This window comes from Silurus aristotelis (genome assembly GCF_946808225.1).
Source record: "Silurus aristotelis genome assembly, chromosome: 8".
NCBI classification, from domain to species: domain Eukaryota; kingdom Metazoa; phylum Chordata; class Actinopteri; order Siluriformes; family Siluridae; genus Silurus; species Silurus aristotelis.
Window position 1 is genome coordinate 27,230,027 of NC_139581.1, and position 14,926 is coordinate 27,244,952.

The window sequence follows — 14,926 nt, forward strand, 5'->3', positions numbered from 1 at the left end:
CGGATAAAAATCATCTAGGTTTTAATCCAAAGAAAACCATCAATAATGTGAAGTGGGAATATCTACAACTTTGTAGAAATATTGAAGCAAACCTCCAATTTTTGGTACAAAAAAAGGCTTTGCTTACAGATGAATTAAACGTACTGAAGTGAACATAAAAAAAAAAAAAACTGAAAAATAATGTCTAGGTCGAGGCACACATTCTTTAATAACACCAGTTCCATCTCGAGGAAAGCGCTGGTATTCAAGCAAAATATTGTAAGAAACTTGTCAAAAGCTTGTGAGAAACTATTAAATAAAAACAAGTCTACAAGTTTACTTTGATCAAATTTCTGTACATCAAAGTAAAATCTTTTGAAATGATTGTTTGCAGATTTCTTTCTTTAACAAAGTTTCTAATTAAAGAAACTTCAAATTCTCAAATTCAACTTAAATTCAATTGTGCTAATGTTTCTTTTAAAAAAGGCATATATTTATTTGTTTGTTTGCTTGTTTTAAAGGTTAATTATGGATTCCTGTGTCTCTGTGTACACCAGCATCTGACGATTTTTAAATACAAATACTGCGATACAAATAAGAGGACAGTGGAGGAAGCACAGTATCTAAAAATCTAATTAAGATTGAGGAAGTTATGCAGACGTTTACTTTGATAAGACGATTTCTTGAAAACTTTGCTATATTTGACAATTATTACAATGAAAAACATTAAACAAAAAAGCAGAAGCTTTTAGAGTGATTTCTGCATTCTTTAATTCCTGCTAGGGAACATGGGGAAATATTTTATTTGTATTTAAAAGAAACACCACTGACTGACTTCCTTGTGGTCAAGGTGATGTATCTTACAATATAAATATCACACTCTCAAATAATTTTTTTACAGTTCTGCAATAACGGTAAAGATGTTCGTTGTTGTGTTGATGTTTGTCAGTTTACTGAGATCTTTAACGTTTATCAGACTGGATGAAAATGGGTACACCAATATCCTTTTAGTCATCAACCCAGCTGTGCCAGAGAATGAAGACATTGTAAATCAAACCAAGGTATATATTCATTAATTTTTTTTTAATGCATATAGGTTTGTTTAATTAGACAGTTATAAACTGTAAAAAGTAAGGATTTGGCAACCACAGCTGCCTTTTTTGTAACCATAAAATTAACGTTATATTTTTTACAGTGCAGCATAACTGATGCATAGGACAATGCTATTCCCCTGCCTGCCCTAATATTGTCTATAATCCTACTTTATTTTTTCAGAGTAACAGCACCATTTCCATCCCATTTCCAACCTCAACCCTGCTTTCTCCAAAAAAAAAAAAAAAAAAACACTCCAATCCACAATTTCATAAAACAAATCAAGTGTTAAGAACTTTAGAATAAATATACTACTTAAATACTGTTCAATCAAGTAGAAATTACATAAAACAAAAGAACCATACATTTAGAATTCTATTCAGATTTCGGAGAAGCCCTCTGATAGAGTTGGTGCCACAAAATTCTTCCTGCAGACAATCAATCAGGGGTTACGCAGTTCATTTTGGTAAGAGGTTCACAATGCACTTCGATATAAAATAAAGCAGGACAGATATATAAACATGCAAACAAGCATCCTATTCAAATAAACTAGCAGCTTAGTGACCCGTGACATCAGCAACTCCTTTTAAATGAGTTCCGTCACCTCCAGAGACATCTTTGTCCAGCGATCGGAGACGTAGTATGATACCATACGATTCTATTGATTGTATTTAATTTTCAGTGTAAAACATTCTGGCACTACAGTGGGGGTGAAGTTGCTTGATTGGCTAAAATAAAAAAAAATCAATTAGGCAAACTTTTTATTTAATTTGGCGGGAAACGGGCTTCCATATGAATCTTCTCTTCGCCATTCCTCCATTTTTTTATTCTACAGCGTCTTGATAATTGAAGCGTTGGGGCAAAATAATTTGCTTTGATTTATTTTTGTACTTGAAATACTTGAGTTACTCAATAAATTATTATAGCCCAAAGTTGAGATCAGTCCACACTACACACTGTTGCATGACCTAATTTATATCATATAAACAGAATGTGTCTGTCAAAAAACACTCGTCGGTAATTCTTTCTGGTAATCATGCCCCCTTTTGTGGCTCTCATGCCTCCGCTCTCCCTGGAGCTCCAGGCTTAACCTCGCACACGTTTGGCTCGTTGTCTCTCATGCCTCCGATCTCTCTCTGGAGCTCCAGGCTTAACTATGCACACCTGGGGCTCATCATCACTCCACCCCGCTCCTACATAAGCTCCTCACTCTCACTCTCACTCACTCCCTTGTTTGTTATTGAAAGTGTTGGAAAGTGTCCCGGCACGATCCAAGCCTCGGAGAGAGGATTCGCTCTGCCGAGATAAAGCAACAGCCAAGCTCCGCCTCTGGAAACACCCAGAAGCACGCTGCCGATTATCCTCACTGGCTCGGGAACGTGCAAGCGCAGCCGCGCCACGCCCCCCTGCGAGTCTTATGGAATTCCCGGCTCGCTTTTCCGGCGATATGGCAGAGTGGAGCGGTTTCATATGAAGTGTGGCTGAATATATGAGTTTCTATCCCTCCTCTTAAACCACCGAAATGGCTAAAATCGCGCTCCACATCTCTCTCTTGTCGGGAGACACTCTCTCTCTCGCCAGTAAGCTGTGGAGTGCATTTGGAGGGGATTTCCGCTCGTGTGCCCATTTCATTGGGCTTCTCACGGGGATGTTCGGGATGAATCTGGCGGATCTACCTTACAGCCCCCTCAATTCTGGGAGGGCTCCACCCCAATGTTCCGCCAAGAGCTCCTCTCCAGGGCTTCCAAGAGAGCTCATCTCCATTCCACGAGCGTTCCGCTCTGCCCCAGGGTTTCCACGAGCGCTCCACTCCACCCCAGGGTTTCCAGGAGAGCACCTTTCCGCTCCAGGGTTTCCAGGACAGCTCTGTTCCACTCCAGGGTTTCCAGGAGAGCTCCTTTCCGCTCCAGGGTTTCCAGGACAGCTCCGTTCCGCTCCAGAGTTTCCAGGACAGCTCATTTCCACTCGTTTCCAGGAGAGCTCCTTTCCGCTCCAGGGTTTCCAGGAGAGCTCCGTTCCACTCCAGGGTTTCCAGACACGCTCCGCCCTGCTCCAGGGCTTTCACAAGCGCTACGCTCCGCCTCAGAGTTTCCACAAGTGCGCTGCCCTGTTCCAGGGTTCCCGTGGATGCGCCGCATCACCCCGGAGTTTCCAGAAGAGCTCCGCTCTGCCCCAGAGTTTCGACGAGAGCTCGGCTTGGCTCCAGGGCTTCCAGGAGAGCTCCGATCCACCCCAGGGTCTCCATGAGAGCTCCTCGCTGCCTCAGGAATTCCACAAAAGGTCCTCTTTGCTGCAGGGTTTCCATGGGAGCTTCACTCCGCTCTTGGGCTCCTCAGAGCGTTCCACTCGGCTCCAGTGTCCCGCTGAGGGCAACGAGGTCTCCCCTGAAGGCAACGTCTCACTCCTGAGCTCCTCCATCGGCGACGTCTCGCCCCCGAGCTCCTCCGTCGGTGACGTCTCGCTCCCGGGCTCCCTCGAAGGCGACGTCTCGCCTAAGAGCTCCTCTGATGGCGCCGTCTCAGCCCCAAGTCTCCCACAAGTCGACAGATCACCTCCAAACCCATCTCCTAGACCAGGGGTGGCCAACCCGAGGCTCGCAAGCCACAAGCCGCAACCCGAGGCTCGCAAGCCGCAAGGCCAACCCAAGACTCGCAAGCCTCTTTGGCTGGTTTCATGCGGCTCTTACGTTCATATCGAAGTTTGTGTTTGTTTGTTTTTAATGTGCGTGTTCGCTTCGCTTGAGTTCAATACGGTATTTTTAAGACTTAAATGATCTCGCCCCTACTGGGGAACTTTGCGGTATATTCATCTTACGCACATGCGCATTTGACGAAAATACCGTATTGAACTCAAGCAAACATGCACATAAAAAAAAAAAACAACACAAACAAAATCTGTGTTTTCTGTCATTATGTTGGTGTGTGACATTGACAATAAATCTGGCTGAGCAGAGTTGTGTGTGTGTGTGCGCGCGCGTGTGTGTGTGTGTGTGAGAGAGAGGAAGGGATGGGTGATGTTCATGTGTGCTCATGTGTATGATGTGGCTCTTTGCGGTAACACAGTGAAAAATGTGGCTCTCGGTCTCTGACTGGTTGGCCACCCCTGTCCTAGACCTTTCAAGGGCGAAGTCGCGCCTCCGGGCGACGTGTCTCCTCCAGGTCTCTTGGAGGATGACAAGGCACTTCCCAGTTCCTCTAAAGGCGTTGTCACGGCTCACAGCCCCGGCGAAGATGTCACTGCATACTTCAGCTCTGTCGTGGTCGCTGCACGGCCTCTGAACCCCACCGTGTTTGTCGCACAGGCTTTGAACTCCGCCGTGGCTGGCACACGGCCTCTGGATTCCGCCGTGGGCGTTGCTCGACCTCTGGACACCGAGGAAGTTTTTTTGCTCCCGGTCTCCACTGAGTGCGTCACTCGGTCTCCGATCTCCGTGCTGGACATCACTCCACTCCAGACCTCCCCAGTGGGCGTCAATCCGCCCCTGATCGCCGCCGAGGGCATCACTTGGTCTCTGGTCTCTGCTGTGGAGGTCGCTCAGCCTCTGGGCTCTGCTGCGGGCGCAGCTTGGTCCCTGTCCTACGCCGGAGACGTCTCTTCACCTTCGGCCTCCGCTGAGGACGACTCTCCATCTCCAGTCTCTGCTGCAGGCGTCCCTCCATCCCCGGTCTCCACTACGGGCGGCTCTCCATCCCTGGTCGCTGCTGGAGGCGCCTCTCTGTCTCCTGCCTTCGCCCTTCCTCCGGTCTTGGCCCTGCCTCCGGTCTTCGCCGGTGGTTTTGCTCCATTCCTGGCCTCCGTGATGAGCTGCAGGCCGTTTTGGACCTCCGCTGAGGGCATGGTTCTGTCCCGTGTCTTCAGAATGGGCATCATCCGGTTCCGGCTCTCCGCCGGGGTTGTTGCCCCACCTTGAGTCCTTCCCGGCCTTCCCCTTGTTCTTTATTGAAAGTGTTGGACGCTACGTACTGTATGAATGGGTTCTTTGTTTCATGCAGGATTCTATGTTTCCCATTCCATTTGGACTCCACTATCCGGTACCGGCTGCGATTCTCCTCCCCAAGTGCACCTTGGACTCTCTCAAGGAATTGTGTGTGCGTGAGTGCGTGTGTGTTTGTGCGCGTGCATGTGTGTGTGCTTGTGTATATCTCTCTCCCTCACTCTTGTCAATTAAACCCGAGCGAGCTGTACTCCGGCTTCCGCCTCCCGTTTCACTCGCACCCTGACACCGGGGTGCTGAAATAGATGAATCCTGAACAAGCAATTTTAACTACTTGAAGACCCATGATTTAGGCTTAAAATGCATAAAAAGCATAAACGAGAATTGTGTTGCAGTGTTCACAAGCTGACATGAGATCTTTATTTAATTGTTATATTTTTTTACCACGAGACTGAAACACTCAAGTTTCATTGCGGTGTCGAGTTCTGAATATGCGACGACTGCCAAAGCCGACAAGTGCAAAGGTAACTACTATAAAATAGAAACAGAATAACACACCTGGCACACTATTAGCTGGAAAAATGGCCCAAAGATAAACCCAGTCCAAGCCTTCCTGCACAAGCTAGGAAGCCCTTACACATAATGGCCTTTTGGATTGTTGCATTGTTGAATGTGGGCAGCAGGTCAGAATAAATGCAGTATGTGTGTACAGTTTAGGCCTGAATGTTATGCCCTTTTGGACATTGCTATCTGATTTCTTAAATAATCCACTCTGCTTTTCTCTTTTGTAGTCAAACTTGTAGCTGACTATGCTAACCAAGAGGTTCTTGTGACCCAGGTAATAATTACATTATGTTTGAGTTTCAAAATCTTAAATTACAAAATTTCTTTCGATTCCATACAGGAAAACAGTGGAACCCATTTTTTTTTTTTTTTTTATGGTTTTATTTTCTCCAGCTTGGTCCAAACCCATCTTCTCTGGATGGACAGGCTTTTGGTCTTGGCCAGTGCCTGGACATCTCTGTGTAAACGCCACTCTTCACCTTGTAAACCAGAGTTACCCGTTCACTGTGCAGTTTTTTGGCTCTTTATTTTCTTCCTCTCCCGAAAAGAAGGGAACAGGAGCAGAAAGCAAGCAGAAGACCTGAGATAAAAGGGTGCAGCCTAAGCTGAACATCCAGGTTCTCAATGCATAGTTTCTAATCACTCATACCTCCATTTCATCTTCCTGCTTTAAATATTATCATCAGAACACTTGTTTATAATAGTAAAAAAATACACATCCCAAATACGGTATGTTGTTGTATTTGTATTATAGATAAAAAAAAATAATATAATCAGTGAATGTTTTCCAGAGTTCATTGTTTCTGGCACTCTCTGGTTTCATGTTTCGAGTCCACCAGACTGTTTATCTCTGAGTATCTCACGATAAAGTAGTTAAAGGATTGTAAGACCGATTTGATTTTGAAATGAATCTGAACATGGTCAAGTTTGCTTACAGATCAAACCTTTCTGTGGAAGATTCCTTTTGTGGACTTCAGCTCAGCCCTTAACAGAATCATTCCAGATGTTTTTCACAATTGTTAAGATTCCCCCAAACCAAAAAAAAAAAAAAAAAAAAAAAAACCTAAATTTGCAGATGACACCACAGTCATCGGTCTCATACAGGACGGTGATGAGTCAGCATTCAGGCATTCAGACTTTGTGGCCAAACACAATAATCTGGAACTTATCACAAGAAAGACAAATGATTGTTAATTTTAAAATAGTTGCAACTTCTTTGCAGACACATCCAAAGTTGTATTGTGTCCAGCACTGACTTCTTCAAGTTCATTGGAATGAGAATCTGCAAAGATTTGAAGTGGAAGAAGAACACCACCACTAACAGAACTAAGAAATCTCAGCAGAGGATGCACTTTCGATTGGGAAGCACAAAATTCTTTTTTTATTCTCCGCCTCGCACTTTGAGCACATTTTTTAACGATTATTAAACTTGAAAACATGAGCAGCAATGTCAGGGGTATATATATATATATATATATAAAAAGAAACTAGTCAGCGCAGTGTCACTGTGGCTACTCACTCTGTACCTGACTTTGTTTGGGCATGAAAACGCTAAAGAATCCATAGCGCTAGTGGGTGAAGTGGTTACCACTTTAGCATGAATGCAGAATTAGCATTCATGGCTCACCCTAACTGCTAATTGAACCAATACACAGAGAAAGTACACTAGTGAAAAAGTGGAAGTGATCAGTTGTGAATGTGAAATTACCGCTTGGATGTGAAATTTATAATAAAGCATCACTTTCTTTCTAATTTAGATAGCAGGGTTCGATATTGAAGGGTGCATTATTACTACAAAGTTGGGGAAAGTCTTTCCCACCAGCCCAGATGACTGGAAGTAAGATTTGTTATGAAAAAATATATGGAAACACTTCTGTTTTTATCATTTTTTCTTATACATTTCTGCAGTTTAATGGATTTTTTTAGGATCCTTTTTCCAGAGATAAAGCCCAAACTGACTGCTCTGTTTAAGGGAGGGTTTAAGGTTAGTAAAAAAAAATAAATACAGTATATAGTGCCTGTCAAAAGTGTTTTTTTTTTATGGTTTTTGAGACATGCATGGTCCCTTTGTATATATGCAAAAAAAAAAAACCTAGATAATGAAGACTTACTTTGACCAAACAAATATAGAAATGTACAAATGTTCCACTTTATTTTCAGAGAAAAATCCTCCCTTTGCATGTATAACAGATTTGCACACTCTTGGCATCCATCCATTTCTCCAAACATTCAGCTGAAATACTTTGCTGTGTCTCTTGGAAAACTCGCCAAAGTCGATCTTCACTGCGATTTTTTTTTTTTTGGTGTAGCGCTTTTAACAATAAACATTGTCTGAAAGCAACTTTACCCAGAAAATGTGGTGATAAAAATGAATAAGATGTTCTTTATAATTGTAAGTTTGTCCCTAATGAGCAGCCGATGGTGACTGCGGCAAGGAAAAACTCCCAGAGATGGAATAAGGAAGAAACCTTGATAGGAACTAGACCGCATCTGGGTGGCACTGAATGTCCATTTATTACAGTTAAACAATGTTAAAGTGCAGTGATGGTATACAGATGCAAACTGTAGTCCTGAGTCAGTGTAGCAGAATGTTAACATTAACTGCAGTCCAAATCCCTCCTCAAAGCTCCCGTTCTTACTCTGTAATTTCATGGCTCCCCAGGCTGTCGGTGTGAAACATCCCTAGCTGCACAGAGTGGCCTCCAATCAAAGAGAACAACATCCAGAGGCAGGCTGGGACGATCCCTCCAGATCTGCTCCTTTATCTAAGAAAAATCTCCTGATTAAAGGCTTGACTAAATAAATTGTTTCAGCCTCGACTTGAACACTGAGACTGTGTCTGAGTCCAGAACACTAATTGGAAGGTTGTTTCATAACTGTGGAGCTTTATAAGAGAAAGATCTGCCCCCTGCCGTAGACTTCATTACTTGAGGTACCAACAAATAGCCTGCACCCTTTGATCTAAGTGGGCGTGGAGGATCATATCGGTACAGAAGTTCACTCAGATACTGCAGTGTGAGACCGTCATGTGCTTTATACCTCAGTAGTAGTATTTTCTGAACAATGTGAGATTTAATTGGGAGCAGTGTAGACTGATTAAAACAGGGGTGATGTGATTATATTTTCTAGATCTAGTGAGGACCCTTGCTGCTGCATTCTGAACTAACTGAAGCTTATTCATGCACTTATTTAAACTCCCAGACAGTAAAGCATTACAATAACATCATATTTCTAATTTTAGCAATATTTCTGAGGTGAAAGAAGGCGAATAATATTGTATATGGTAATATTATTCACATGAGCCTTAAAGAAAAGATTTGAGTCAATAATCACATCAAGGTCTTTGACTGCTGTACACACTGAGACAGAAACACCATCCGGAGATGCTACATAGTCAGAAAGTTTACTTCTAGCTGCATGTGTCCCTAGTAAAAGTACTTCCGTCTTATCCGAGTTGAGCAGAAGTAGGTTATCAAGAATCTTTTTACACCTTTACACACGTCTTTGCAAAAATATACAACTGTGTATCATCAGCATAGCAATGGAAGCAAAAACAATGTTTATGTATAATTTCACACACGACTTTGCAAAAATATACAACTGTGTATCATCAGCATAGCAATGGAAGCAAAAACAATGTTTATGTATAATTTCACCCGGAGGCAGCATATATAAAGAGAAAAGCAATGGGCCTAAAACAGGTCCTTGTGGAACACCAAACTTTACCTCAGGGTGTTTTATTATTTACAATTATTTTATTGCATAGAAACAAAAGGAACATTTCATGTGTCTCCAAAACCGTAAAAGACCTGATGTTTCCAAGTGATTACTGCACAAACACTATTTCCTTGTCTGCTGAACTGTAAAGCTTCATAGATAAAATGTGCAACAAATGTTTGCTATCTCTGTCTCACTGTGCAGGTGTTGTTTTTTACCAATCAAATGGGTATTGCTCGAGGCAAGCTCAGACCGGAAGTGTTCAAGTCTAAAGTAGAGGACATTCTTCAGACATTGGAATTGCCTGTGCAGGTTAGTGAAGAACTTAGCAAAATAGTAAAATAAACTTAGTAAAATAGCTGAATTTGATAGCCATTTAACCACATCTGGACAAATACTGAACTGTCATGTGCATGGCATGTATGTTATACACATGTGATGTATTTCAGGTTTTTGTGGCAGCAGGTCCCGGTATATACAGAAAGCCAGTCACAGGAATGTGGGAACACTTGTGTGATAAGGTGAGACAATTTGTATATTCTGGTCTTAGTCAGGATTTGGCTTGAAGTGCATGAGTTTAAGGTTTAAATTGTTTGCAGGTGTTAATGTTTAACAGTCTATGAAGTGAAAAGGGGCGTAAGTAATCGTGACAAACTATATATCATTGTAAAGCCTCAAGCATCGATTTTAGGTCACTGTTTTTCAATGGAATGATTATAACAAATGTATTTGCTTATTTATTTATTTATTTATTTATTTATTTATTTATTTATTTATTTATTTATTTATCCTTTTTTTTTTATATTGTTTGTATCTGATTCAGAGAAACTTTCGCATAAAAATATCTTGGTGGTAAGAAATTCATATGGCAGGTAGAATATAGTGTTACAAAACAAATGAGAGCATCCACTAAAAAAACGGATCTTATTGGTGATTTTTTTTGTGGTGAAGTTTTGTTACCTATCATTTCTAACCTTTTATTTCCAGCCAGTAGCATTATGGAAACAACATGATTGATTGAAAATGTAGCCAATGAGTGCAGGAATCTAACGATATGTGGGAGGTTTTTAAGTTGCACTGGAGATTTTTCTTACTGATCCTAGTTCAGGACCTTTTCAGTGAAATCACAGAAAACCTTTATAACATCACCTCAATTAAAGGTAATCAAGTCAATTAGTGCTAATTTAACTACAATCCAATTAGACTGGTGAGGTTGTAATTGTTTTGTTGCTACACACTTTATGATAAACAACATACTATAAATTATATTTATGCAAGCTAAAAGAAATATTGTTGCTCTATGAATAAAAGCATAGCAGGCAACAGCATAAGTGATGTACATTTATTAGCCTCTTTCATTAACTGCAGAAGACTTTACTATCCTCATAACTAGATTAGATGAGGGATAGAAGTGGTGGGCTACGCTTCCTCAATTTTTTAAAATACTTAGTTCAGTTGGATCTTAGTTAAATAAACTATGAATCTACCCATAATATTTATTAGTACTACTTATGAGTAGGCAATAATATTCATGTGCAGGGAGACGATTTGCAATGAAAATTTGTACCTGACTTTACCAGTGCCCTGGTGGCTCCAAAATTCTAGTGGAACATCTTACCATAGGATTAGAGGGTAATAAACTTTTTTGACTGAATATAAACACAAGGATTTCTGAAATAAATAACAAAACAAGCTGAATAATATATTCAAAATAAAAAACTAAAGTGGCTTCTGCATCAGAAAAGCTGTTGCGTTGAGCTCTTAAAAATGAACTTTTCAATTTTGGAAATTAACAGGTTGAAGGTCAAATGTCTATAAATACCAGATTTGTTGAATGGAATTTCAATTGTGCCAAAAGTTTTGAATTTTTTTAAGTTTAATCTTTTCAAGAAACGAACAAATATATATAACAAACTAAAAAACAATGAAAAATGCCTTCAAGCCTTATTTGTCTGTAGTTTGTTTCCATTTCGCAAAAAGTCTGTAAAATTAATGTTCGTAAAGTGGGACGCATCTGCATTACATTTAAATTTGTAAAAACGTACATTGATATCACCGATAATATAATTTTTCCTATTTTAAATCGATTTATCGCCAGTGAAATGTAATGAATACTTGAGCCACTGTGTATTTGGTAAACACCATCATTTAAGACATTTGTGGGGTTTTCTTTAGGAATCTATTGTGAAGCGATTGTATAAATAATATCTTGTGCATTCAGAATGTATCTTTCAATAAAAAAAAAATCTAATTTAAAAGGAGTTGCTGATGTTACTGGTCACTAAGCTGCTTGTTTATTTGAATAGGATGCTTGTTTGCATGTTTATATATCTGTCCTGCTCGATTTTATATTGTACTGAGTGCATTGTGAACCTCTTACCTAAATGAACTGCATGATTGCTTGTCTGCAAGAAAAAATTTGTGGCACCGACTCTATCAGAGGGCTTCTCCGAAATCCCGCAGATCCACTTTGTTCCCAGTTTCACCGACAGTCGGTCCGAGGCACTTTTCATTCAGTTTTCTTTTTACAATATACATGCTTCCATTAGGAAATATTATTAGAAGGCATGGAATTAGCTTCCATTGTTATGCTGATGATACCCAGCTATATATTTCATCCAAACCAGGCGATACAGCTCAATTAGCTCGCATAACTGAGTGTGTTGAAGAAATAAGACATTGGATGACCCATAACTTTCTGCTATTAAATTCTAATAAAACGGATATTTTGCTCATCGGCCCAAAAAATAGTACACAGAAGCTTCAGCATCTCAGCCTGCATTTAGACGGTTGTTCTGTAACTACTAGTTCAACGGTAAAAGACCTGGGAGTTATTTTAGACAGCAACTTATCTTTTAAAAATCACATCAATCAAGTTACAAAAACAGCCTTCTTTCACCTTAGAAATATTTCTAAGCTAAGAAATATGTTATCTATATCTGATGCAGAGAAGCTCGTCCATGCGTTTATGACCTCTAGAATAGACTACTGTAATGCATTACTAGGTGGATGTCCTGCATCATTAATAAACAAGCTTCAGTTAGTTCAGAATGCCGCAGCAAGAGTTCTTACTAGGTCAAGAAAATACGATCATATAACCCCAATCTTATCATCCCTACATTGGCTTCCTATTAAGTTTCGAATAGACTACAAACTACTGCTACTCACTTATAAAGCACTAAATGGTTTGGCTCACATGTATCTATCCAGTCTTTTAACACGCTACAATCCATCACGCTCCCTGAGATCTCAAAACTCTGGGCTTCTAGTAGTTCCTAGAATAGCAAAGTCCACTAAAGGCAGTAGAGCATTTTCACATTTAGCTCCTAAACTCTGGAATAGTCTTCCTGACAGTGTTCGGGGTTCAGCTACACTCTCCCAGTTTAAGTGTAGATTAAAAACATATCTTTTTAGCAAAGCCTACACATAACACACATCACACACATCACATCACAACCTTGTGCTCCAGAATATATGATTACATGCACATTATCAACTTGTGCTGTTAATATCATGAACAGCAGCTACGCTAATTCCTCTCCACTTCTTCTCTTTCTCTCCCCATCCCGAGGCATCCTGAGGTTTGGCCAGCTCCAGTCACGTCCCACCTCGTGAAGATTATGGACCTATGGATGATCATGGAGAAGTAGATGCCGAGTGTTTAAAGGCCCTGGCATGGAGAAGCTGATGCTGGATCTATGATGATCACAAATTGTTCTGTATTGTTGAAAGATTTATGACCAAACTCTTGATGTCACCCATATGAGGATGGGTTCCCCTTTGAGTCTGGTTCCTCTCAAGGTTTTTTCCTCATATCATCTAAGGGAGTTTTTCCTTGCCACTGTCGCCACGGCTTGCTCATCAGGGACAAACGCACACCATTCACCTTCACTGTTGTTTTCTGTAAAGCTGCTTTGAGACAATGTCTTTTGTGAAAAGCCATATACAAATAAACTTGACTTGAAACTTGACTTCTCAGAAGGATGAAAGCAGAATTTTACAGATGCACAAGGAAAGAGACAGTTCTTGTTCTAAATAGGGTGACATTATTCTGTTGATTTCTGTAAAGCTGCTTTGAGACAATGTCTGTTGTGAAAAGCGCTATACAAATAAACTTGACTTGACATGACATTATTAAGTTGTTCTTTGTTTCAATGCCCTTGGGGTGACCACAGTTTTAACTCATGCCACTATGGCCACCACACAGACTGATATTTGATATGGCTGAGGGTCTGAGACATGCTTGGCCCAGGTTACTCTAACAATGTTGGATACCTCAGACTTGGCTAACTCTTGTTCCATTGACCAAAACATTGTGCCACCAGCATTGACCACATTGCAGCTGCTGAAGTATCCGATGCCAAAGCATCTTTAGGTCTTCACTCAATCTGATTTCATAGGATTTGTCTTTAAAGACAAACATTTAGACAATTGGATATTTGATTTATACAAAAAAAAACAGAAACAACTTGCTTGAGCATGGGGTTTTGCAAGCAAAAAAGTAATATGATAATATTATAGGGACTTAAATAGGCACTAACATTGAAATAAAAAAATAAAAATAAAAAAAACACCTCAATCTCTTGCTGTGTTGGACAATGTCTATGGTTGAAAGTGAAATACAAATTAAAATGTATCCAATTGAAAACGAGACAAAAGATTTTCAGCTTAATTTTTTTCATATTGACATCTAGGCATGTTTAACAACTCAGAACATTTCTTATATTTAATGGCGATCACCTCAATATCACCACATATTTTCCTTCCATTAAATTTTCTATTAACGTGCTTGGATACAGCACTCTGTAAACAGCAGCTTCTTTAGCAATGACCTTATGTGTCTTAAACCTTCATGTGCAGGGTGTCAATGATTGTCTTCTGGACAACTGTACTGAATTTTGGGTTTTCATTAGCTGTAAGCCAAAATCATCAAAATAAAAAGAAATACTTAAAATATATCAATCTGTGTGTGATGAATCTATATAATATACGAGTTTTACATTTTGCATTGAATTACTAAAATAAATCAACTTTTTAATGATATTCTAATTTATTGAGCTGCACCTGTGCATTACATGTTCTTTCCTCGCTTTCGCTATAGGGGTGGTTATTAATGGAATAGAATAACTGAAGGTACAGACCTAAATTTGTTTTTCTTGGAGGTCTAATTACTAACACAATTAAAGTGGATATTAGCGTGAATCCGCTTTTCTACAAATTTTGTGCACTGATAATTTAGATTGTACAAAATCTAGATTAAAAGAATGGGCAGATTAGAAACTGTAGGTCATATCCTACATTGGGGCATAAACTCACCAAACCAAAGGTTTAACAAATTCATTCATTTGACCACCTTCTTCTAGATGAACAACAATCTTATAAAAGAGTATGGACTTAAGAGGTAAGAGCTATTGGGTAAAACACAATCATAAAATCTTTTCTGTGTTTAAAATACACTATTTTCACAAGAAGTAGGAAGAACAATGAATTTGGAATCCGAGTATCAGCAAAAGATCATAGCAAAGGATCATAGGCTGCACAGACACATCATGAGAACTCTATTTTTCTAGAGAAATTTAAGGGAGTTAGTTTAATACTAATGCGTATGAGCAGAAAACATTTTTCTGTAAAAATTCTGAT

The 14,926-nt window shown here is 40.0% G+C and overlaps 1 protein-coding gene and 2 long non-coding RNA genes across 4 annotated transcripts in view; 2 read left to right on the top strand and 1 right to left on the bottom strand.

The window, feature by feature from the left end:
• The window catches only part of LOC310730087 (calcium-activated chloride channel regulator 3A-1-like), a 37,714-nt gene that overhangs the window by 14,791 nt on the left and 7,997 nt on the right, over positions 1-14,926 (top strand). The gene's annotated exons all lie outside the window — the stretch shown is intronic.
• The window catches only part of LOC310730159, a 52,887-nt gene that overhangs the window by 10,982 nt on the left and 26,979 nt on the right, over positions 1-14,926 (bottom strand). The gene's annotated exons all lie outside the window — the stretch shown is intronic.
• On the top strand, positions 7,132-9,823 carry LOC310730155. Its single transcript, XR_014534735.1, has 4 exons — positions 7,132-7,406; positions 7,496-7,553; positions 9,491-9,598; positions 9,736-9,823. It is a non-coding gene; the product is annotated as an uncharacterized lncRNA (long non-coding RNA).